A 22,952-nucleotide genomic window follows, 5' to 3' on the forward strand; every position below is an offset into this window, starting at 1 on the left:
TTACTAATGTAACCTTGTGAGAGTTAATAAAGATGTATGTATGTAATGTGAGTTATAGTTTCACCATACCCGCAGATGGCACATGCAGAGCTACCAGCCATACCAATTAAGAAAGAGTAATGGTTGGTGAAAGCTACACCAATCCAGAGGCGACACAGCAAAGTTTCTTCACGTCGTGGTAGGCCTGATGGAAGCCGGAGCTTCAGATCTACGTTCAAGGATTTTAGACGTGAATTGCAGAATTGGCCGAAATTCCACGCGGCAAGCGTCATGTCCCGCGCAAGTGCGCGAAGCCTGCCCGCTGCGTCTGATCTCGAAAGGGGGATGGACACAAAATCGCCATCGTGGTGAACAGTTCGTGCGACCTCATCCGCGCGGTGATTGCCTGCTATGCCGCTGTGCGCTGGTAGCCATTGGTAGATAATGTCATGCCCTTTGTTGGTGGCACAGTGATGTAGTTGTCGAATTTCTGCGACCAGTTGTTCAAGGGCTCCACGGCGAAGAGCAGCTTGTAAGCCTTGGAGGGCAGGTTTGGAGTCGGTGAAAATAGAGCACCGCTGAGGGGGCTGCTGACTGATGTGTTCAATGGCGGCATGAAGAGCGGTGAGACGTTATGAACAATGGACAAGAGATGATTTAATGGCCGTTGGCCTAGCGCGAGCGCTGCGTCCCGCGCCACTGCCAGCTTCGTCTTCTTCGTAACAATATGATTGAAGGGCAGACCAAACAGTGTTTGCGTCATTTTTCTATGTGTTATCAAATAGCTCTTCCTGCTTGCCGGTTATTCTCCGAAGCTAAGGTTATCAAGACTTTTTAACCAGTTTCTGCCTCCCACTATCCCTCAAATTACTTACTGTTGTGTGTCGGGTGCCCTTGGGAACACCGAAGAGTTTGCTGGAACCGGCGCTGCTTGCGTCTGTCTTTAGCTGCCTTCATAATTTTTGCGCGTTAGTCAGCATTCACTGCTTTTATCTTGATTTTACACCGTCCTAGAGAAGGAGAAAACGCCGCTATAGTTACAGAGGAAGCTATAGAACTATTACAATTACTTTACCCTCCATAGCATCAAAAGAACTCTAGTTTGGGCTAGTTGGTTCATGATTCAACAGGAAAATGGCGCAAAAGACGTGGACAAAAGAGACCCAACTTACAACTGAATTACAAGCGCCAACTTACAACTTACTAGCGCCAACTTACAACTGAATTTTATTTCGCACCAAACCTGCCTTTATGTAGGCCAACACGCCCTAACATCCGTGTAATCACGCGCAGGCAGTAGAAAAGATCACAGTAAGATATCTAGCATATGAAGCGCAATAACAACCACGTAACATACTATCATAGCTAAACCCTCCCCCCCCCCAAAAAAAAAAAAAAACAACAAAAGTATAGCAAACAACACTAAAACGGTCATGGCCAAGCAACTCTTCAACACCAAAAACGATACACACTCATGAGTGTGTATCGTTGTTGTTGTTGGTCATCTGTGTGTTGTTGGTCATCTGGTATCACTCATGAGTGTGTATCGTTTTTGGTGTTGAAGAGTTGCTTGGCCATGACCGTTTTAGTGTTGTTTGCTATACTTTTGTTGGTTTTTTTTTTTTTTGGGGGGGGGGGGGAGGGTTTAGCTATGATAGTATGTTACGTGGTTGTTATTGCGCTTCATATGCTAGATATCTTACTGTGATCTTTTCTACTGCCTGTGCGTGATTACACGGATGTTAGGGCGTGTTGGCCTACATAAAGGCAGGTTTGGTGCGAAATAAAATTCAGTTGTAAGTTGGCGCTGGTCCTGTCGTGTTTGTCTCTTTTGTCCACGTCTTTTGCGCCATTTTCCTGTTGAATGTTGGATAGCATCAAAGCATGGCGTCTTGCCTCACGTGACGCCTGCTGCTAAAATATTTCTTTTTTAATGTCCAGTGGTTCAATAACTCGAACCCCTACCATAAGGCAAGACCAATAAAGAAATGTAATACTAAACTATTCTGGTAATCTAGAAGGACAGTCTGTTTTAGCTGTAGTTCCGAATCATGTTGTGCGCAAAATTTCGTCCCTTTCCAGCTAGTTTCTCTTCATCCAGGGCTCACATCGGAAGTTTTCTTTTTCTATAGAAGGCACGCTGTGATGAAGCCTAAAGTTAGATCAGCAATTCTAAACGCTGGGCTATTTGATTTACCATAATTAATTAGCAGCGCTCTAGAAAAACGCAGGGGCATAAAGAGAGGAGCGCTATTTAAAGCGAGTATTTGCAGACATGCTCTCGGCCATACCCCTAATATATCCAGTCTTTAATATAGCTGTCATATAAGCATTGCTGGGCGCTGATAAGAAAGTGTTTTGCTTCTCTCGTGTAGTGTTTCTCCGCACTTTTCTCCAACTAAAACATAGCCTCAGGGTAATGAAGAACTGATAAGCTGCAATCCTACACCAAGGCATCCTTTACATTCATGAATCCCGGTGGAAGAAAAAAGTGGAATTAAAATTGATGGAAAATTATCGGGACAGAACAGAATTGTCAAAATCACATTACATTGATGGCTGCGTTATGTTAACGTTACAATCAAAGGTTAAAGGTCACCAACAGCCGAGCACCGACGAATGCTATAAACACAATATTGGGCATACTGTTGGCGACAACGTGGTGGATGAGCTTCAATGGAGAAATTTCTGAAGAGTGGAGAAATGAATTTCCTGGTTTTTACAAGCCGCAGCAGATATGGGCTATGCTGGCTATCTGCATTCCTCCCAGCCTCCATTGTAAGTGAGAGCGTTCAAATGAGGTTTGAGAATAGCACAATGAAAAGCATAATTTTTAAACTTCCATCGTTTTTTTGATACATTGCTACAGCGGAACTCTTGACCTCAATGAGGTGAAACTGCCCTTGCTCCACAAAGAGTATACTGACCGCACCAACCTACCCATGGATGTCGCGTTCTCGTCGATTAGTTTAGCATGTGCCGTGGTCATACAGGCTATAAAGGTCGCTAGTAGGTAGGAAATTTCGCACAAGGCATCCTCAATATAGTTCGAACTGCCCGCTCTTCGCAGGGCTCCTCAGTAGAAAAGGCAGCGAAGACCTCAGAGGTCAGCTGCGCTCTGCGATTCGAATTTTGCTCTGTTTGTCTCATACCTGCCTTTCACCATGGAGACCGTCGGCAACTATTGTATATATAAGACAAATTAAAAATGCTGCAATCGAAGAAAGTCACAACTTCGTTTTCTTTTTTTCCACGAAGATACCGTGGCAGTGCTGGCAACACCTCTGCTAAGAATTTTGGTCGTGTGGCCCGCGAAAGTTCGCACATTGTCCCAATTCCACGGAGAAAAACTGACACTGCGCTCACCTGAGTGCATCTGTGTGCTCTACAACTTTGGTGGCATGAGCTTTTTCTCAGCGTTCGGGAAGCCGTTTCGGCACCGTTGAAGTTGCCACTTTGGCAGCAACCTTCTAAGAGGAGAGCCATCAAAGAGCTTTCCAAAAATTTTAAGAGCTCGAGATCTGATGCTTTTCAAGTCTCCCACTGAGCGTCCAGCGCTCTCAATATGTGATGGCCCCCAGAGGGCCCGTTCCCTAATGTGCTTTTGTAATTCTTTGCAATCATATCTGTTGCATTTCACCTGAGTTTCAGTTACTTTCTCACTATGACCTTTAGTATCATCATCAGCACTTCTCTCTCTTCTCTGAACCTGCACTACACATTGAGCGTGCGCCCGTTCGTTCCCTTCATCCGGAAAGCGGACACTACAGAATGGCGATGAGGACTCAGCGAAGTTCGTGTTCCGAGAACCGCGCTTTCGGAATGATATCTGTCGGAGCATTCCCCCCCCCCCCCCCCCCCCCCGTTTTTGCCTACGCCAGGCGAGCCTGCAGCGCTTTGGAAGCGATAAAAGCTCGTTTTCCTGGACGTTCTGGAAGAGGTCCGAGACGATGAGCAACAGCCGTAGCGTCGCAAGTAAAACCTTGTCAACTCCCTTGGTGTAGAAGGCCAGCATGTGTTGCCCCGCCTTGGTGCATCGCGTAGCACCACTGCTCCTTGGGCAAACGCGAGGTCAAGTACTGACGAGGACTCCTTCAATGCTGACGTCCTTACACTGGATGCTCACTTCACAACAGGGGCAAATGACCTGTAGGAACGTCACCGGTTCCGCCAGAGCAGACAACTACCCCGTGAGACTTTTCAAGATTGAGTGAACGGTCTTCGACAACTTCCCGCTACATGCAATTTTTCAACTGCAAATTACAGCATTATCCTTGACCAGCTACTTGGGGGAACAACCTCGCAAAAGATACGAGAGCGCCGACTGTACGAGGAATGCTCCCTCAATCTTTAATGCGCAGGAGCCCTTGCAAAGAAGATCGAGCAAGCAGAAAAGCAATTCAAATGATTTTTAACACAAGCTCTTCACTTATATTCATTCAAGAAACAAAAAACAGCGACATTAAGCCCCTCGCGCTGAACGTGCTACCTCTGTAGTTCAGCATCACACCTTGCATATTTCACTTCATATCTAGCGAAACCTCGGCTATAGAAAGGTTGGACATTAGCAAGCGCCTGCAAGTCAAACAAAAATAAACATGGTTATAACAGTGCCTTGGCAAAGAGCTGAGAACGGCAACGACATCACAAAGTTAAATGTGAGCGATCAGCCCACCGAAATAAATTCGTTCCCAGTTATCATAGAAAGAGCCTTTTCTCTAATTGTTGATACTAGAGCTTCAGTCTCTTTGGTGAGCGAACAACATTACGGCCGACTCTTCGCGGATGTTTACGCACTGTGCTCGTCTGCTGCACCCTCCATAACTACTCCGAGAATAGAAAAGGTTTGGTTTGGTTTGGTTTTTTGGGGTTTAACGTTCCAAAGCGACTGAGGCTATGAGAGACGCCGTAGTGAAGGGCTCCGGAAATTTCGACCACCCATCGTCGGATACTTCATATGTGAAATGACTTATATCGAAGCCACCACCGGTGTTCTTCTCTATATCACAACTAAAGGCACGTGTTTGCACCGGCTCGACGTCATGCGCAGCCTTGATATAGACATTTTCGGTTGATCTTGAGCTGGCGCAACGTACGCATGAGAACTCACGCCTCTCGCTCTCCACCGAGCAGCAGGATCATTCTTCACACTTCTTCACCATGTACGTGGGCTCGCATAAAAACTTCGTGCATCACATCCAGCGTCGCTCGTCCGTACCACCTGTTTCTGCTAACTACGGCGCCTGCCCCTGACTCTGCGAGGGCGTGAGAGCGAGGAGCTGCGCCGTCTGCAGTCGCTGGGGGTAATAGAACCCGTGACCATGACGAAATGGTTCTCCACCGTAGCACTGTTGGGCAAGAAAAGATGGCTCGCTGAGTTCGTGTGTGGACCTCTGAGAGGCCCACAAAACTATCGTCGCCGACACGTTTTCTCTCGTCCACACGAAAGAACTTCTACATCATCTCGCGGGTGTCAAATATTTTTCTAAACATGACTTAACTTTCCTGCACTACTAAGCTCAACTTACACATGGGAGTCGCGACTTAACAACCTTTACTAAGCATGATAGATTGTTTCGATTCAAAAGAGCATACATTGGCCGGAACTCTGCTACAGCGGCTTTCCACGGCTTTCCAAAGAATGATACAGCGGCTGTTTAAAGACTGCAGAGGTGTGCTCTGTTACATTGACGACATAATCATCTGGAGAAAGACACGTGAAGAGCACGCTGAAAATTTGGAACATGTCCTAAAATGTACCAGCGCTTCAAGATTGAAGCTATATGATGGGTTCAGTTTTGCTGTTCGTGGACTGTACTTTTTGCGACATGTCGTTAGCAGGAAAGGTTAGTCTCCATTGCCATCCAAAGTAGACGCTGTTGTCAAACCGCCTGACCTTATGATCTCACAGCCTCTAGTTCTTTCCTGCTACTTGAAGGCTACTAGTCCCGTTTCATATCACGATTTGGCTGATCTGGTGGAACCGTTGCGAAAGCTTCTGCGATCGATCAAAATTTCGCTTGGAGTGAGTTAGCTCAACGTAGTTTTGAGCTCGTCAAAAGGGCCATACCAGCTAGTCCTGTCATTGAGATGTTCAATCAAGATTTAGATATCATCATCACTACTGATGCTTCGGACAAAGGGTTGCGTGGTGTTTCTCAACAACGTAATGGTGAAGAAATGCGCATGGTTGCATTCGCATCACGCATCCTGCATATAAGGTTAATTTTTGTCCTTCGAACTTCTTGATAGCCATCACTGTGGTTTGAAAAAGGGATGATCCACTACAGAACACTTAGTTCGTGTCGAAAACGCTGCTCGGGAAGCATTTTGAACGGGTATGTACTTGCGTGATGAAGACAGGACACAACAGAGGAACACAGACGACTTATACAGAGCGCAACTTCCAACTGGTTTATTTTCGTAGAAGGCAGATGCATTTATACCGGCGCTGGGCAATCACGATTAACAAGCAAATATACGCACTGTTCATGTCAGCATCTCGCAGACAAGTGGGCCACCAGATAGCAAAACCTGTAAAGTTGGTATCCTTCAATACAATAATCAAATACAAGAAAAGACCACGACACAGACAAACGGAAAGATGATGCATGAGGTGAACGATGTACATAGCATAAAAACATCTCTTAGCAAAAGCAGTGTCAAAGTAAAGAAAACAATAAAGTGGTCAATGTGTAAAATTTGCCCGTCGTAGCAAGAGCAGGGTCAAAAAGTACGAAACAACGAGAAGCCGAAAGGCCAGTAACATGGTAAAACCGATGGAGGAAGGCTGATTAACGAAACACCAGTCGAAGGCTAGGCCAACAAAAGCCACCAAGAAAACTAAGGTAAGGCAAACAATTCACACGTGAAACGCTCAGCGCACCGTGAAGTACAACCATCTGTACAGCATCATAAAAAAATGTTCTCGAGCAAAAGATAGAGACAGAGAGAAAAACCTTTAATGAAATGCAAAGAATTCAGCCGGCGTTTAAAAATCACTGACATGCTACTCTGCATGGGAAAGGGGATTTTGGATAAAGAGATGGAAGGAGAGAAGTGCAGAAAAGGTAAAAAAAAAGAAAATGAAAAGGGGACAAGATGAAATGCAGCCATTGCCATTAAAGACGTATTATGGTGCATGGGCGAGTAATGGTGTTACGTATGCAATGATAAAGTGCAGCCTTTGTCAAAAGTTTGGAGCCCAGGGGGTTTGCTTCTGAAACACACTGTCTGGTTCTTAATGCATCTCCAGCGCTCAAAATTTTCTGAAGGTAAGAAGATTTCTGGTCCTGCCTCCTCCAATGTGTAGGACTTCCATGAATGACACAGGAGTCCCACTGCGATGCTTAGAAGCGAACCCCCTGGGCTCTAAACTTTTGACAAAGACTGTACGTAGTCCGAAAATTGGGCTCACAAACTTGACTGTGTGAAGAATGAGTGCCGGTAACAATCAAGGTGAAATTATAGCTTTTCTAGAGGTCCAATGTCATTTAGATATGAAAACAAAAATTTCGTTTCATGTCTTTGTTGCCTAAGGCATGCTAAGGGACCCAAAACATTGTTAATTGTTAGAGGCACTGGGGGGAGCTTCTCTATGCAACGTCCATGGTGCGCACGCTCGCGAACATACGCAGGACACTCAAGCAGGACATGCTCCCCAATTTCGATCGAGCCGCAGTTGTCGCAGAGCGGAGTGTTTGTTCGTCCGAAACGATGTCGCATGCCGTTTGCAAATGCTGCGTTCAGGTGGAGTCGGTGGTAAACTGTTTCCAGATGGCGAGAAATTCTGTTTGGGAGCCTTGATCTGAGATGTGGGTCGATGTAGTAAAGAAACCGGTAGTGATGTGTCGGTAAGCTCCAGAGCCGACACATTTCTTCGGAAGCAAATCTTTTAGCCATTTCAGATGCAGGTGATTTCGGGAAGAAAGTCCGAATGTATCTGCGATGTTCGTTACCCTTACGGGTCGCTTTATCTGCTTTTTCGTTGGCCAGAATGCCACAATGTGCTGGTATTCATTGAAATGTTATGCAATTGTCTGGTACAATAGCTAAATGATGTAGATGCCCGATGTCAAGGGAAAAAGGCTGATGATTGTTTTTCGTTAGCTGGTTGGGCAGTATCTTTATATATGCTTTGGAGTCGGTAAAAATAACCCAGCTGGCGGGAGTTTGGTTAGGTTATAAAAAAAAAGATTCTTTAATGCCGCGAAGCTCAGTTGTCGTACAGAATGTCTTCCGCTGCAGCCGGTAACAAACAACATGGCTTGTAGAGGGCACATAAAGGCCACAAGGAGGGGTTGGTTGCGTAGTTGAACCGTCGGTGAACATTTGGGTTAGTTGCATATATTCTTCGGTTAAGTACGCGAGAGCACCTTGCAGAAGCGCAGCCTGTGGCGCGCGTACCGGGCTGTGGTAAGCGCTGCCTCAAATGAATAAGAGCTATTTATTTTTGGCCACAAACCAGGAAGAGAGTCGCCTCCCAGAAAATGCCTTCCGTAGGAAGACACGCGTTGTAACGCGCGCGTCTGGTACTTAGAGCCGGGTTTTCCCCTAGAGAGCCGTATAAGAACGCCCTTACACTCCACTCTCCCACGTATTATCGTGCTCTCAGTGTACGGTGTAACAACATGCGTCGTAAACTTAACATGAATGCAGGCAGTCTTGAAGGCGGGGTAACGGCTTCAAAAAAAGATGTCTGTTGCTGACAGAAAAAAAGGACCATCATATGTATTTTGGCTCTCCTAGGTGCGCTCCACCGCGCCCAATAAATAGCCCAGAGAGCTTTTATGTTCTACTTTTACAGGGCTTCTGTTTTGAAACCTACAGCGGTACAAAACATTTTAAGAACGGCGAGAACGCTGATGTTATGCTTTCAACTTGTCTAACCATTATAACTACGGTGCTGTTGTCAATACAGCGAAGGTGTGTACACGCCCGCTGTTGTGACAGTGATCGTACCAGCCAAGCCATCAGACTATACGGCACACGCTGAAGGAAAAAAAAAAGTTAAAAGTGTTTTCATAAGGCCCTGGACTTCTTCAGGCAAAGCTGGTATTAAAAAACACGTTTAAGCACTCGTTTTGCAAAATATTACAACCATAACTTTTTCGCTGCTTTTAATAGGCATTCGCCAATAGCGCCTGGTGATTCCTAGAAAACGTCACCCACAAAACCCACACCTGTGGGCGGCTTTTTAATACTAACAATGAAAGAAGGCAAATACAAAGTTAAACATCCTATTTCCTAAATTGAAGACAGACAACCTCGATGAAATTATGCACCTGCATTTCAGAAGAAGTGCGGCCTTAGGAACCGTTATTTTTCATAGTCGCTGTGCCATCAGTCAAATGTGATGCCCTTTTAGCGCCCCTCGCGGCACGCTCATGCCGCAGGCCACATCTCGTCCGGCATGCGGCGGCCGTTGATGATTAAGCGCTTGACGCCAGGTCTCGCAGCGGGAGCGAAGCGGTTGCATGAGCATTGTGTTACCCAACAGTGTCGAGGCTGGTTTCTAGTTCTGTTCTCACTTGCTTGGCGACTCGCCTTGGAACACGCAGCACTATCCGGGTGTACCATAAGATGCCGCCGGCATTTCCGAACGGCATCAGATTATTAGCCCCAGCGAAATTTATTAGGGAGCCATTATTCATAATATGCTTTCTCTTCACGCTTTTCAAAATACATACCCTGTTTTCTTGCTCAAAATTCTTTTTTATGTGAACTATATCAGCGTGACTGCACTTCAAAGCTTGTTTAGTAATTTGGACACCTCTCATTATTTGACTTCTGCTGCAGTCGTGTCTTCTTGTGGACGCTGGAGTTGATAACCATGTATAAAGTAACCGTTCTGTTATAGCCAGCTCTCATTATTGCTGCGCTCCCTGTTTTACTCGGTGTGTGAAGAAGCCTTTTACAGGGATTAATTATGTAGCATTGCCGCTACGATGAAGGAACGCGATCAGGAATTTGCTGTTTGGAAGAGTTCGAAAACCTGCACGCTTTTAGCCGTCTACGGAAATGTGAGCGCCGTTCATATTTGTGTTCTTGATGAGCTGCATGTTTCCTACAATTGTTTTTTGACCTGAGCTGCCCCCTCGGGCTCTCCTTTCCTCATAACAACTGCTTGCCTTGACGGCGGTTTACACCTGTGTCAAAATGAGTAAATTCTAGCCATAAAACTGGCGCACACCTTTTTGAGCAGCTGTACAAATGCGGGTAGTGCACACAGTTGCCAAATGGCAGTTTTATATAAACAAAAGCACGAAACAGAGCAACGTTGCTGTGTGAACCAGGAATGCCTTCAGCAAAACCTTGGGTTTCACGACTATGCGACGTGCCTGCAAATTTAGAACCATTCCTCAACAAGTTACATCTTTGTGACAAACCGTCCTTCGGTTAAAGGCGGAAATTTATTTAATTTGAAGATAGTCATTACCCCTGATATGCGCATAAATTCTTTAGCTCACTTCTTTTTTTTAACGCGATCCGTAGCATAAATCATGCAATTTGTAAACTGTAAAGAGCTTTACGACAAGGGCACATTTGTTTCAAACGCAGTTAAATTTTTTTTTCCTAATTACCTCTCTTTGGTATCTTTGCTTCTATTAAAAAAGCGCTACTTACACAACGGAACACACATGCTAACCATTGGAATTTTCTTTTGTCAGCCCATAAACTAAAAATCCTCGAGCAGTGGTGTCCAGAAAACCACTTAAAAATATTCTGCGCCTGATTGATTAGTCGCGCGAAGATTTTGTGCTTTTTACGATAGACTTAGTTAGTGGCTGAAACGTACCACAACCCTCACTATTCCGCAGTTGATTAGCGGCAGATGTGTGAATCCGAAAGGCTCCGATAAACTGCAGGGCTGGAAAGTTCGTGCAATTTGTGGCTTGCCTGCACTTTCCAGTGAAAAGCAGCATTCTTGACGGAAGTAATATTTTAGGAACAGCATGAGCCAGAGGCCTCCTATAAATCACTACAGGTAAAGCCGGCATATGTAAAATGATGGAAACTATGACTATAAGAAAATGTTGTCCCTGTGATAAGAACGAATGAGATCTAAATTTGGTTTCCTTTCATGTTAGATATTTCATATTACGGTCAAATCAGAGGTTCCATTTAGTTTGGTTTATGGGGTTTAAGGTCCCAAAGCAACTGAGGCTATTGGAGGCGCAGTAAGGACGGCAGTGGATAATTTAAACCACCTAGGGTTCTTCAACGTGCACTGACGTGGCGGAGTGCACGGTCGCCTTGCGCTTCGCCTCCCTTGAAATGCTGTCACTGCAGCCGGGATCGAAGCCGTGTCCCTTGGCTCAGTAGTCGAGCGCAGTGACCACTTAGACACCACACCGGGGCACTGAGGAGAGAGCCTTTTCTCCGATATTTTTTTTTGCGCATTGCGATCTTTTTGTTTCTTTTTTTTTTCAAAATTGCTTAGCAACAATAGGAATATCGCATGTTTTGCCTCTATTGCATTTCGTTCGAATCTTTCATGTATCTTTGAAAGATGGATGATCTTCTTTGATTTCATTTTCGAGTTTTCTTTTTGTAGTGACCACAAGTGATTTACCGCGAGCAGAAAAGACGCGGACAGGAAAACGCAGAAAAGTGCTCTACAACAGCCTCGAAATATGTTCATGCGTTTTTTCGTAAGCAGAGACACCGGTTAGAAAAAGAAAATCTTAGTACAAAGCATATAGAATATTTTTTACTTCTTAAACTGTGCAACCTAAGGTTCGGAGGAACGAAATCGCCAATCCTGTCTGTTCTGACACTAGCATTCGGGAAATAAAAATGCGTTTCTTTAGCGCTCAACATTTAGCGTTCAAGCCTCAAAGGTGCTTCAAACAAGAACGCGTGTGTGTTCATGAAAAAGCCAAACAGCCCGTCTCAAATTCCTTCCGCACGCTAGTCACCCATGGTTCCACTGGGGTCCATGTGCTCGTCTGTACACATTTTTCTTGCTGGCGTGGCATAGTACTTTAACCTGCATTACGAGATAATTTGAAACAAGAGGACTGTCGAGAAAAAAAAGTATTAACTGTGTACCGGAGTAGCTTATGAGGCCCGCTAAAACGGTCGTTGCATCAATTTGTTCCTTTTCCTGGCCCCGCGTCGCCGTGGACTAGATAGAAGGGCGTTTATCTGTCCAGGTAATTTGTTTTTTACATCTAAATAACTTAGGTGGTGCAACTACATACTTATCACTGTATCTTTTGTTTGAATTTCAGGAAACAAAACCACTTATCAAATAAACCACGTTCAGCTGCTCCCAGACTGGCTTCAACAGCGAAGAACAGGGTTCGAGGTACGAGCAACGCACTCTCCGGAATACTCCTTAAGCGCGTAATAAAACCTAAGCACGACTTTCCGCACTAGTTATTCGACCTCTCAGAAGTAATCCTTGTAAAGTTAGTGTAAGGAACAATGACCGAAGCAAAGAAACTGACGTAAAACATAAACATCTCGAACTGCTGCTCGCGCAGTATATCTGATCCCACAGAAATATAAAGCCAGATGAAAAACAAAGAAAAAATGCCTCGCGAAACCCCGGAGACTGAGACACTCGAAGGGCTTACGCGCGAAATAGTATCCATTTTTATAGCGACGGCCATGGCGATTTCACTTGCAAGACAGATGACTTCCTTCTTCCGTCCAGAGGGCACCGAACGGAAAGGCGAGCTTCTTGACGGAGCGTGAAACAACGAGAAGAAACGATTCAGAGGCGATGCCTAGTGTTAGTTGCACGCATCTGTTAAAAAAAGTAAGTTGACGCCCCGCCTATCGTTTAAACCTAGGCTTAAGTTTTAACCGGGAGTGAAAATCGCACCTAGCGTTCCGAATAAAAAAACTGATGCTTCTTCCCGAAAGACAGCGAAATCTGTGGGAGCTATGGATGTTTGCCATGACATCAATATAGTGTAGCAAGAGTTTAGCCCCCAGAGGTATACTGGTGGCTACAATGAGTTTTATGGAAGATGGCTCCTTAGTGGGTTCGAATACCTGGCAGTCTTTATATATAACTAAATCTCAATTCAAAGAGGTCCTAAATAAGCTACCTCTGTTGCCGGCACCTCACCCGCTAACTACTTCCCAGCAGCAAGGGAGCGTGACCTCATCCACAAGGTTGTGTTTATGCTATTATCATGTGTTGTAGAGATGATAGGCCACCACAAAAGAACAGACAGTTGCCGTGTTCGACGATGAGATTCCCGACACAGAGGGAGACGCTTCTTTTTATTTATTCGTTCACCACTTACCAGAGACAGTCGTTTTATGATTGGTTTCTTATTTATAAGGGTTTAACGTCCCAAAAAAGACTCAGGCTATGAGGGTCGCCGTAGAAGACGGCCCCGGAAATTTCATCCACCTGGTGTTCTTTAAGGCGAAATGACATCGCACAGTACACGGGCCTCTAGAATTTCGCCTCCACTGAAAATCGACCGCCGCGGCCGGGATCGAAATCTCGAATTCTTTCGGTTCAGCAGCCGAGCGCCATAGCCACTGAGTCACCACGGAAGCTGCAGCCGCTTTTTGATTGTTAGTCGGTAAGGCAGAACTAATATGTAACTACCGAGGTCTTCAGAGCATCCAAGAGTTTTTAATCTAATCTGCAATCTCATCAGTTTTCGCAGAAACATGTAGTGTAGTTCGACAAACCAGCACCGCTAGAGCTCACGACGATTTGAATGTGCTGACATGCGAAGCGAATAAACTGCTCGGATACTGGACCCAATAGTGAGCACGATCTCGTTAAACGAGCCCGAAAAGGTGTATGGAGAAGATGCGAAAAGCAACGGTTGTCATTGATCGCGGGGGGGGGGGGGGTCCATAAATGAATCACAAGCTACAAATTTCCCCACAGAACAGCACACTCTTGCGCCCTCCTTTACTTTGTGGGGCAGCAAAAGTTGCTTAACGATATGTGCCCGGAAGTGCAAATAGTTTTGCTTCAAGATAAACTAAAACGAGATAAACAAATGGAACAAGCAAGTAACTGTTAAAAGGAACAGTATATGTATAATTCCACCGTGCTTCCTTTCACAGCTATTAAGAGAAAAGCTCCAATTTTTTTTATCTCCATGCAAATACAAAGATAGGATTACGAAGATGGGCTGATGCGACCTGCACAAAACAACCCCTCCTGTACACATCTGCGGAGCAGCTGAAATAACTTGCCCCCTAGTCTCGGTGTCCAAGTGAAGGACCGAGCCATTGGGAAGTGCAACAACACTTTCAACTACTTGTAGTGGGCCTTCCCTCTTGCTCGCTTCTCAAGTGGAGAGGAGATGCAGCTGTAGTGGACAGCACGGCCGACACTTCTCTGTTCGGCCACCTACCTCTTGTCAACAGCTACGCAGTCACGAACAAGCTTCTCTGGCGTGCTTCGAGGGGAAGTGCTCGTAGCCCGCAACACAGACCCACAGTCGCGTCTTCAGAGAACACAAGTGGCTCGTAGGAGAGGAGCCGTGCTGCCGTGCTTCACCGTCAGTTTGCGACAAACAAACATAGGGTATCGCGTAAGAGGAGGAAAAGCGGCGCCATTCTCTCTCTTGCGGCGTCCTCCAAAGTGAAACGACCTCTTCGTGTATATTAATTTAGCATATCTACGCAGCAGTACTAGTGCATATTCCCTGCTTTTTAAGGGATTGCTTCTTATACCTGTAGCTGATCACACAGCGCAACTATTACGCGCCGCTCTCATTTTCTGTACTTTCTGAGTGATACTGAGCTTGCGTAGTTGGTCTCAACATTTGCTGTTCCGTATTTTTATACCAGTATATATCAATTATGTATAGATTGCAAAACTTTTTCAAAATTCTAACTCTTGATTATGTTTGGAATGGGTCACAGTAGTGCGAAACATTTAGTGATGTACCCGTGCACTATGATCGCAGTTTAAAATATAGCACGCAAGTTATTACAAATAACATATAAAGAAATACATAATCAAGTTTTCTTGCCTTTTTTGCTGTGTGCACTGTTATGTTTGCTTTTTATTTTCAGTTTCCTTGTTTTTGGAAACGGTTTTTTTTCTTTTAGACTCGTATTTTCATCAATAATTTAAGCCAACTCTTTTCGCATCACTTCCTCAGGCGGCGTGCTGGCGGGTCTAGTAACTCAGCAGCCAATGGAAAGCCCTCCTTACTTACCTAATTTTAGGAGAAAATCAATTTGCGTCACCATAATTTCTGCAGTTGAACTAAAATTATCAGCGATGGCCGGGAATTATTTCGGACCCCACAACTAAGGAAACCACTTTTTGTGAAAAAAAGAAGACCTCGATGCGATGCCAAGCTTTGGAACCCAGGTGGAAGGAAAGTTATTCCAGGTGCCAAAGAAGGAAAGGCACTCGGGATAGTTTTTTTTCGGTGAGGCACCCATGAATTTCTTGACTATTCGTGACAATTTGAAAAAATAATGGCTCGGAGCAGCCCGTGCGTCTCGCCGCATGGTGGCAACATTTCAAAAACATTTTTTTCGTGTTCGCTTTCAACACGCCGGTACATCGAGTGACTTAAATATATCTGCACGGGCATGAATTCGCCGCTCCTCATGGCAGTGAGCACCCACGTTACTTTTTCTACTCCATTATAAAATAGGTACTGGAACTGTTTAAACAATTTTCCACTGTACGCGCGAACTGGCACACACAAATACAGCTTCTTCCCATGTATCATCAAGTGCTGGAACTCCCTGCCCGCTGAAATTCGTTCACTTCCATTTCCGCAATTTTTGGCTGCTACTGCACGTCACTGCCACCCTGTTTTGTTCATCTGATATTGTATTTTGTTTTTACTTTTCATGTATGCGCGCTTGTGTTTAAAAATACGTATACGCTTTTCCATGAATTCCATATCCCTGCTCCTGCCATAGCCCCTGCGGAGCTTCAGCAGAAATGAATAAATAAATAAGTAAACAATAAAATATGCCATAAATACACTTTTTCCTACCATGCTCAACGAAATCAAAGTAGCGCAATCCATGGTTCACTGGGAGATCATCCGCATAAAGCGCCAAATAAAAAGGTCACCACAGAAACAAGAGAAGGTGGCGGAACTGTCGAATGTCAAGATGTCGCTCAAAGCTGCGTTACTGGGGTCGAACAACGTTCCTCAGCAATACGCTGGCGAATTTTCTCAAACGGTCGCCGCAATAGTTTTGATAGTATTTTTCCGATAAGAAGAACAAATTCCAACAGATAAAGGATTGCGAAGAAGTCGTTACAGATAAAACTGATATTGCGAGCATGTTTAATAATTCTTTCCAATCGTTATTCAGCATTTATAAGACGGACAATGAGAGTGATTATTTAGTGTCCATCTTGCAGTAAATAATGCAAGGGGTACACATCAATAGGGAGGGCGTTATTCAGCAGCTGCGAACTTTTGATGTGAATAAGTCTTGCGGTACCGACGAGATACCGACGGAATTCCTTGAACGCTATGCTGAATGGATGTCATATTAGTTGCAACTTTTATCTGAAAGGTATCTGGGTGAGCATTCCTTATCTCATGACTGGCGCTATGATATTGTTATTCCGGCTTTAAAAGTGGTAATCGACGAGCACTTGAAAATAAGTATAGACTAGTTTCACTTCCGCTTGTCGCAAGGTCTTTGAATATAAAATATCAAAGGACATTCTACATTTTTTGGAAAAAAAAGAATTTGTTCTGTCCATTAGAGGATGGTTTCCGGGCTGGCCTTTCAACAGTCACACAAACGGTTGAAGCCGTTCATGACTTTTGTAAGGCTATAGATGAACGTTGAACTGGTATTTATGTAAAACGCGCCACAATCAAAGAACGCTGCGAGTCTTCACACCAATACCAGCGAGTGGCGCAGCGGTTAAGCGATGCTTCACTGCACTAGCGGTAGGCTGTTGCATATACAACCATGGGTGAGGTACGTTCGTTATACCGAGGTTGCTCTTCCCGGGCAATGCGGATAAAGAATGGCTGCCGCAAGGCACGTTTTTTTAAGCCCCGCGTTCATCGAGCGACTGTATATTTTGGCATATATCCCTGCTACTGTCTGAATTATTTTCTTCTCAATCATTGCCATATTTGCTGAGTCCCTGTGGGTCCTGCGTCTGCCTCCTCTTCTCTCCAAGTAGAGGAGAGGACGATTTGCAGATAGCAAGTCGCGAAAAAGAAAAGTCCCTAAACAGTGCCTGCCACGGTTGGCAAGTGGAGATTTCACACAAACGACGATTCCGACGCCTGGCGCCGGACAGCTTTCGACGGCATGACGCTCTTATTCCAATAACATTAAAAATACGCGAGTAGTATTGAGAATGGCCGTTCTGAGCATATAGTTCAAAGAGCGCAGAAGTGCTCACTGTGTGCCACATATCCCATATAAGGGTCGTCAAAGACCCAGATATGGAAAAGATCGCCTCCTGTCGAGTTTACTTCCGCTGTTCCCGTTCACACTCAAAGTTCACCTGTAGACTATGCTCGGTCTGGACCTGCTGTTAATCGGCTTCCCGTTCAACGGAGCGCACGGCACGATCTGATCTGTGGTGAGAATGGCCTTCACCCTGTTGAAAGCGGCATGAGGAGAGAGTTACTTCCCACTTCTGCGAAACTGCTGGATGAGTGCAGGTGCTGCGCGCTCTAGCATCACGTCGCGCTTGATTCCGACGTTGCGCCTGCTGCTGGGCGCTGTGCAGCTGCTGTTCCTCCTCCTCGTTGACGTTCTCTGCGCTTTCCCTCTTAAGCACTCCTCAGGCCGGTTACGCTTCCAAGGAAGCACAACCGCCCTGAGCGGGGCCTGACCTTCTTGGGCGCGGCCATCCGGGTGGTTAGCATTGTGAACACCAACGTCGGCGGCGCACCCTTAACCTCCGCTTGGAGAAGGCTTCCTACAGCACCTCCCACCCTAAATGATGCACTACCCATCATCGAACACATCTCAACAGAGGAGAGTTCAAACCACAAAAATGTTGGAAGTTAACAGCTCGATTGATGCGGCGGAAAGGCGATAGCCTGCTTCTTTCATTCGCCAGTCTGTGGCAGTTCTGATTATATTTCAATTGTAAGTTCACTTCTTACTCCCAATATTTTCAATTCTGGCTCTATGGCAAATTTCGATTACACAACTACGCGAAATATGTCACATAGTAAGATCACGGCGAGTCGTGGCTCTGCTACGTGCGCACAGTGGCGCTGCGGTTAAACTATGCGCCAGTGGATGTTGGCAGGTGGATGGCAGGTGGATGTTGCCAACAGAGCCGCCTGTGAGGCTTGTGTGGTCCAGGTTGGTCTTGCTGAGAAATGCAAGAAGGGAAGAGTTTTGGGGGTTTGACATAGTTAAACCAAGTAGAGATAAGGAACCAGATGTTGATTCTTCAATTGCAGGGGTCACTTAAGCTCCGCCTTAATGCTATGCCGCCATAGGTTTACTGGGTTAATGCCCAGACATGCAGATTTGGTCATTCTGTACTAAATATTTAAAGACCACGACGAGTCATCATAACACAGCCAGCGCATTGGCGCAGCGTGTAAAGCCACTGCGCGGGCAGGTGGCTATTTGAATCACAGCCACCGGTAGGGGTTGTGCGACCCCTGTGGCACTTTTCGAGCAATCTGTCGCGACCAGTAAATAATTTAACCACCTAAGAGCGTTGCTTGTGATGACGCCACAAGGTTACGTGATCTATGTGGCGTGACGCCCTCCTTCCCTTTGATACTGCTGGCATGACGCTTCTCCGAACTTACCTGAGCTTACTCGGGTGTCCCCAGGTTAGTTCGGAGCACATGACAAGACAGCAGAAGATGACAAAATTCTTGCTAGGGGTTGGTTCGTCTGTAGTAGTTCTTTCGCTCTAATAGCTCTAGTGAGTTTCATTTTCGCAGATACACTTCTTTGGTAGGCTGTATATTTTACACGCAGGCCTGGTTTTGTCTGAAATATTTTCTTCTCAATAATTCCATTTTTTTAGTCGTTCTTCGACCACTGTATCCCTCCTCTCCTCTAAAAGTGCAGAGGAAGAGGGAGAAGAGAGGCAGAGGAGAGGGAGACGGCAGACGGCAGATAGGCGGAAGGTAAACAACTTGACAACGCCCACTGCTGGCAAAGGTCTCTCCCATGTCACTTCAATTTACCCTGTTCTTTGCCAGCAGCGACCCCCTTATCCCAGCTAACTTCTTGATCTAATCCAGCCGCCAAACTTTCTGCCGCCCACTGCTCCGCTTCTCTTCTATTTAAATCCACTCCGTTGACTTCAGGAACCCGCGATTATCTTGCCTTCGCATTACATACCCTGCCCAAGCCCACATCTTTACCTTGATTTCGACTAGGATGTCGTTAACGCGCGTTTCTTCCCTCACCCACTCTGGCCACTTCTGGTCTCTTAACGTTACACCCATCATTTTCCTTTCCATAGCTCGCTGTGTTGTGCATGCACATCTAAGCAACAAAGACCTATAAGATAGGCAACAAACAGCACAGCACTAAGTGTGAGTACCACTCCGGTTCATACTCGGTCGGGGCGTACAAAGGTTTTACGTCTACAATCATTCTACAGAAATGGCCTTTAGCAGAAACAACATATTCACAATATCGGTCTATCAGGTGTGTTTTCCATAGGCTGCGTAATACACTTAAAAATAACATATCTACAGGTTCATCGCGAAATGTTAGTGCAGTGAGAAATGTTACAGAATGCGCAGTGAAACGTCTTTTTTCCATGGTCGGTTGCATAATGTCTCAGAAAAGTATTGCATCCTTACAAAAAACGAAGTAATGCTCATTCGTTTCAGGAGCATCACAAAGGTGACGGTTTACCGTAGACTCGAAACTACCATTTTTCTCTAGCCATGTATTAACCGATAATGTCTCAGTGTGTAGCTTAAAGGAAAATGTTCTTCTACATGGCGAAAGTGGTATTTTACGTACTCTCTGAGTACACCATGCCGCAGTAAACCAAAATACACAGAGCAATACAATTGTGAAGGAAATTGTATACAGATTAAGTCCTTATAAAACCGTTTCCCCGAGAACGAAAAAAGGAACTCATGGGAAAAACGAACAGGTAGGAAGCAAACAGACAAATGCACCTCATGCATGAATCCCCACAAACACTGACGATCAGAAATATTAGAAGAGAGAGTGGCGCTTAGTAAAGCATTAACTAAATTTACTTGCAAAAATGCATGCTCTATTGGGAGTGTAGTGGCCCCTAAAAACGTGAAACCTGAAGCCATCTGACTGACATAGCCGAGGCCTTATGTCCACCTTACGCGTGACGTAATGTGTAGCTCAATGGCGTAAATTTGGTTTCTGAGAGCTCGAATGCCTATGGCAATTACCCTCGTGATCTATCGTGAGGTAGAAAGGAAGATTGTGAAGGCTTTCGGGATGTAATGGGCCGTTTGCTGGTATGCATAAACATAGGGAGCAAATGCAGAGACAGATAAGAGAAAAGAAAAGCCTAGAGTGAAATAAAGCTACATGCTGCGCTTTCCCCCGCTCTGCGCTCCTTCACCAAAAAGGCAGCATTCAAGCTTCTAGGCTCGGTAGCGAGAGAAGTTAAAAGTCTAATTGCCATGCGTCACCAAAGTTACGAATGAACTCGGTTCCAGGAATTAGATCAGCAATTAGTTTGCTTCTTCGGCCAGACAGAATGCTCAATAATTGCTTTAATTCCTAGGTCATGCAGAAAGGGTAAAACTAGCGGAGTGCCACGTGTAGAAGGGAGGTCAAAAATCAAAGAAGGCAAAAAACGGAAACACAAGAACAGGGACAACCTAATACAGGCCTTCCTTCATCTCAGGGGAAGCAGTCTTCTGATTTCCAGCAAAAAGAGAACTTGGTACATCGCACTGATTGACGAGTGAGCGGCAGTAATGAGAGATTGATTGCGATGAAGTCTTACGTAAAAGTGTGCGCCTTCGCCAGCGATCAGGTTAAACGCTCACTGCCACACGGACGTTGCGAGAGGAAGCAGCCTGCTACCTCACTTCCCACGGGTTCTGTGAGACGAGCGTAATTAGCTTGCGACTTTGGCACTATCGCTCATTCCTTCCCCGCTTTTTTTCCTTTATCTTTAAACGTATTTATCACTGATCAGAGTCTAAGTTTTCTTACTTTGTTTTGTTGCATGTTCGGTTTGCTCTAAACTTTTTAAGGAAGCCTCTCTGAGTTTAACAATTTCACCTTCCATGATCGCTGTGCATGATCACATCATTTTTTTACTTTCATTTTACATGCCCGTTCTTTCTCCCAACTGATGTGTAACGAACCGACACTTTCTCCTGGCAAATCTCCCTGTATTTGCATCCCTTATTTTTTGCTGTACAGACGTATGCGATATGCGTGCGCAAGCTTCAGCGCTGTTACATCTGTGTGACAGCATTCCCTTTTTGCGCATGTCTCCCTGCCACGTCCTGCGCTCGGACGTGGCCCCGCCACTACTGGTGTGGGAGACAAGGAGCTCTCCCGAGACCCTGCCAAGAAACAGCTGCGCTGTGCGCAGGAGTCACCGATGATTGTGTAATGACTGCACGCGGCCCAGAGCCATTTGCACCCTCCTCACGTTCTGTTTATACAAGTTGCGTGAGAAGAACAGGAATCTTGGTTCTCGCAGTTCCGATGGCTTATGTATCTAAGGGCTTTCTCGCACACCCTCTGTCGTCACCCTTCCAGCACGCTTTATGTGGATCTTGCTCTATAGGCGGGTGTGCTCCGTAACGATGTTATGGTTGGTAGTGGCGCTGGTGCGCACTGTGAACGTTGCGTTACTTCACACATACGCACCGACTTTGCCAAATGTATTAACTGGACCACTGGATTTTTTTTTATCTTGGCCGTGTATTGGAGCACCCGCGGTACAGCTTAAGCTTTAAATATGTGTTAGGTAGAAAGAAAAGTCGTCGTCCGCTTTAGGGATTTTTTTTTTCTTTAGAGGGGCCGTAATGGTTGTACTATAGGAGCAGAAGCAAACCCTGTCGCCTGGATACTTTTGGTAAACGCGGTACGCCGCCGTGCTGAGTTGTAAAAGGATCAAACACGATATATGGAGGTCGTGAGTGCCAATCTGTCTGACGGCACGCGGCTCTCTTGCGTTCTAACTTTTGTAAATTAATCACGTCAGTAGAAATCATTGATAAATGTTTCCCGTTTAATTACACCCCCATGAAACAATGTTATATGGCAATGCCGCCATATTAACTAATTCAACGACGGCCTCTCTCCATAAAAATGGTAGCCTGAAAGCTTGGACTGATAGCAATTCTAGCTACTAAATATTCGCGCTAATACAACACGTGAAACAAACCTCCCGTTACCTCTTTGTCCGCATAGGGAGATATCAGGAAGTTTACCTCGAAATTCTTTACAGAGACAGTCTATTGCCGGTGGCGGGTGCAAAAATATGGACACAATATTACCGCTCTTTCACCATTTTACAGTAGTCTGTGAAGAACTTTTGGTTTTGGGAAAATATATATATTTAAAATTCGGATAGAGAGTCAGGCCAGAGCATGTGGTTGCACCGTGCTGCTTTAAAACTTGCGGCTGTGCAAGTAGTGAGACTACGTTTTCTGGTGTGCACGAACTAGACTTCAAGAATAGGACTGAGCGCACTGAATAATGCTATTTTTTCTGGACGAAACTTCAGGCGCCTTATTTGGTTTCTTTTCCTGCTACTCACCGTCCCATGCACGTTTCATCCGGTTTTATCATTACCTGTTCTAATATTTCAAAAAGGGGAATGCTACGATGCTGTTAGTGGCGTTAAACTCAGCAGAGCTGCTGCTGGTGAAAGCGGTTGCTATTGCTTGTCTTCTCGATGGCGGTGGCGCGCTTTAGCGGTTCGGGAATTTCAGAAAAAAATGCGCACTCGAGGCGGTTAAACAAAAGCTGCAATAAATTATAGTTCAGGAACTACCAAGACCACAATGGATTCCCTCTGGACAACTGTGTAAATAGAACCCGATCGAAAAAGATTTCGCGGTGTTGAT

Source organism: Amblyomma mixtum, chromosome 2 (genome assembly GCF_055824585.1).
Source record: "Amblyomma mixtum isolate Tamu chromosome 2, ASM5582458v1, whole genome shotgun sequence".
Classification (NCBI taxonomy): domain Eukaryota; kingdom Metazoa; phylum Arthropoda; class Arachnida; order Ixodida; family Ixodidae; genus Amblyomma; species Amblyomma mixtum.